This window comes from Pinus tabuliformis, chromosome 7 (genome assembly GCF_031772625.1).
Source record: "Pinus tabuliformis cultivar Carrire ecotype Pingquan chromosome 7, CPIR1, whole genome shotgun sequence".
NCBI lineage: Eukaryota > Viridiplantae > Streptophyta > Pinopsida > Pinales > Pinaceae > Pinus > Pinus tabuliformis.
In genome coordinates, this window is record NC_142293.1 from 1,562,965,017 (window position 1) to 1,562,968,499 (window position 3,483).

Here is a 3,483-nt window from a genome sequence, read left to right on the forward strand (position 1 = left end):
ATAAATCTGATCGGGATGTCGAGCTCTCCCAGAATAATATCCATTCCAAGAAATCCACAGCCCCCCCATGCCGAGATAGGTCTACTTTTTCTAGGGTTTATGCCGATAAGAAGCCCACCAGATCTACCACAGGCATCCAACCCATGTAGAACCCAACCAGGGAGCATAGCTTGAAGAGTTTTCACCGCCAACTCAGCGGTGCAGAGGGTCTCCTGTAGGAGGATAATGTCACATCTGGATTCATGAATGAGCCGCTTCAGAGCCAGGCGCTTTTTGGGGTTGGCTAGTCCCCTGCAATTGAAGGAGAGCCAGATCATGGGAAAACACAGGTCAGGGGCTCATTTGCTCTAAGTGCCCTTTCAATGGTAGCCTGTTGGCCCATGGCGACATCCGCGACCGCATTAAGCTTAGCTGAAGAGATTTGGGATGGTCTACCACGCTTTTGCTTGCGGTGACGACCAGGGGATGTACCCAGTCCCAGAACATTAGTGCGAGCCTGGGACCGCAGGTGGTAATGATGTGCGCCAGAGGCGACCGGGGAGGGAGGGGAAGCAGGCCAATCCAAAGTAGGATTGTAGGAGGGGGGGGTAGTAGAGAAGGTGGGCGGAGGCGGGGCAATAGTACACAGAATGGAGGGGAGGGAGACATTATCTGTGCAGGGGGTCCGAAAGGAAGAGTGCATAGAAGATTGCAATTCATCAGAAAATAAAGGATTACAGATAGGGATTGGAGCAATACCCGAATGAGTAGATGCAGCCTCCGCCGATTTTGGTGCAGCCTCTGCAGTCTTGGATCGAGTACGCGGCGGCTCTGTGGAAGACAATGCCTTTCTTCGAGTGCTCTTATTTGCACTAACACCCGACTTCTTTGTTGAATTCTCCTGATGTGCCAGACCACCAGTAGTAGGTATGTTGTCTCCTGCATTTTGGTCCCCTGTAGACTGCTGTCGAGGGCCTTTGGGATCCTCCGATGTCATCCCTGTAACCAATGGGCAATCCTTATACAGGTGACCAATTTTATGGCATCTACGACAGCGGAAGGGGACGCCCTCATAATCCAGTAGCTGTTTCCGGGAAACATGGCCATGGTGCAGAGTGATCTTCTCCACTAGGCCCGGTTTGATATCCATGTGAACAAGAATACGAGCCATGGACCTATTGCCCGTCTTCTCATATGAACGGTCGTGCTCCAAGTATGTGCCGAGTGTGTTCCCAATCCTCATGAATGCATACGGGCTCCAGAATTGCCATGGCAGTCCTGGAAGACGAACCCAGATGGGGCCGGCCCCCAATTGTTCTCTTTCCGGATCAAATAAGGGATCCCATCGCTTGAGCATGACAGGAGCTAGCTCAATGTGCCAGTATTGTGAAAGAATCCACTGGGTGAGGTCAGGCCGATTGAAGTGCAAAGCAAACCAGCCCCGGGTGAGGACCATGACTTCTGGTAAATCCTTAAGCAGTGAACCCCAAATCTCCTCCACCCAGAGCTTTAATCGTTCGGCCGTGTAGGTGCGCCCACGAACCCGACCCACCAGGACTTTGCGAGAGGCGTCCATCACGTCTGGCAGCGGAGCTTCAGGCCCAAAGATAACACTGAAATCAGGATCAATAGCACGTAGGCATCTGCCTTTCTTTACCTTCTCAGAGCGCTTGCCAAAGGGGGTCTCCTTCAGAAGTCTGCGGCACGGGTCCGAGGAGCTGTGTTGAGCGGAACCCGCAGAGCGAGCAGGTATCAACGGCGGAGTGAAACAGCCTGACCGAATAGGGGAGCGGGGCGCCGAGGTAGAAGTACCCGGGGGAAAGGGAAGGGAGGAGTGGGGGGGGAGCCGTTGGGTCTGCAGCATAAAGGAGACAGAGAGGGAGTGGGAGCTAGAAGGGGGCGGAGGAGGCGGGGGCGGAGGGTAGTCAGGTCTGATGTGGAGCTGAAGCGGAGCGTCCAGAGATGGCGAGGATTGGTAACAAGAACCCAAAATCTGAAGGGTAGCAGGAGATAACGACGGGCAATCCAGCGGGGAAGCGTCAGCGAGAGTATACTCAGGGGATTTTTCCTTTCCTTTGAGCGGCAAGTGTGGGTGCCGCGAAGAAGCACCTGTCTCGACCCTGAGCGCGACACTCCTCGGTATTAAGCACGGTCTGCTAGTGTGTGCCCAGATTTCCTGATGGGGCATGGGGTCCGCTTCATAATCCACAATATCCTCTTCGCCCATTGTAACAGTCGGAGTGTAGAGCCTGAGTCCGTGAACGAGACGGGAACCGTCCAGCGGGAAGAACGGAGGTCAGTGCCAGAAGGTAAACGGGGAGGGGACTGCGGCAGAGAAAGACAAAAGGTATCTCGTGGAAATCGATACCGCTGTCGGTGTTCAGGCGGTCAGAGCTGTCGTTACTGTGAAGCTCCAGGTGCCAACCGCCATGAAACGGGGACCCTGATCCGAAACCCTAGCTAGGGTTCCACCATGGTTCATCCTCGCAGCCGCTATCCTCGTCGAGCCCTGTGTTGGGTGAACGTCATTATGACTTAAATAAATATTATAGAGATTAAAAATAATATTGTAATTTGAATTTTTATATGTTAGGGTTGGAATAAACCATGGTCTTTATTTTCAAATTAATAAAAAAAATATTAATAAAATATTTGTTCCTTCATTTAATAAAAAATGCCACAAGACAATATTGTTTCAATTAATAAAATTAAATAATATTAAGATGTTTGTTCCTATATTTAGTAAAAATTATCACAAGACAATATTGTTTCATTTAGTAAAAAATGGCACAAGACAATATTGTTTCAATTAATAAAATTAAATAATATTAAGATGTTTGTTCCTATATTTAGTAAAAATTACCACAAGACAATATTGTTTCAAAAATATTGGTTGAAGTAAATGTTGTCTCGTGGCAGGACCGAACTACTAACCTAACAGAGGACAATATTGTTTCATTTAATAAAAATTACCAGAAGACAATATTGTTTCAATTAATAAAATTAAATATGAATAAAATGTTTGTTCCTACATTTAGTAAAAATTATCACAAGACTATATTGGTTCGATTAATAAAAAATTTGTTCCTGCATTTAGTAAAAATTCTCACAAGACTATTGTTTCAAAAAAATTGGTTGCAGTAAATGTTGCCTCCACGCAGGATCGAACTACGGACCTTCAGTTTACAAGACTGACGCTCTACCACTGAGCTATAGAGGCTCGCACGGAAATTTAATCTCGTGTCCATTATCCATTCCTTCGATGGTCTACGCAAATTCAAGGAATATTCAACTCCATTCAAACGAAATATTCGTTTTTAAGTAAAACGCAACCTGTTGTCATTTGCTTCTTATTCTCTACTAAACTACCTATTCAACTCACATTGATAATCTTATTCCAATTATTTTTTTTGTTAGGTGAGAATAATCTATTTCAATTATTTTTTAGGTAAGAATAATTTTTGAATTCAAGTTTCTTTAATCTAAAATGAATTATGAAAAGGT

General features: G+C 46.5%; 1 non-coding gene across 1 annotated transcript; it reads right to left on the reverse strand.

The window, feature by feature from the left end:
- Window positions 1–3,127: 3,127 nt before the first annotated feature.
- TRNAT-UGU (transfer RNA threonine (anticodon UGU)) lies at window positions 3,128–3,199 on the reverse strand. The gene has a single exon. It is a non-coding gene; the product is annotated as a tRNA-Thr (tRNA).
- Window positions 3,200–3,483: the final 284 nt, after the last annotated feature.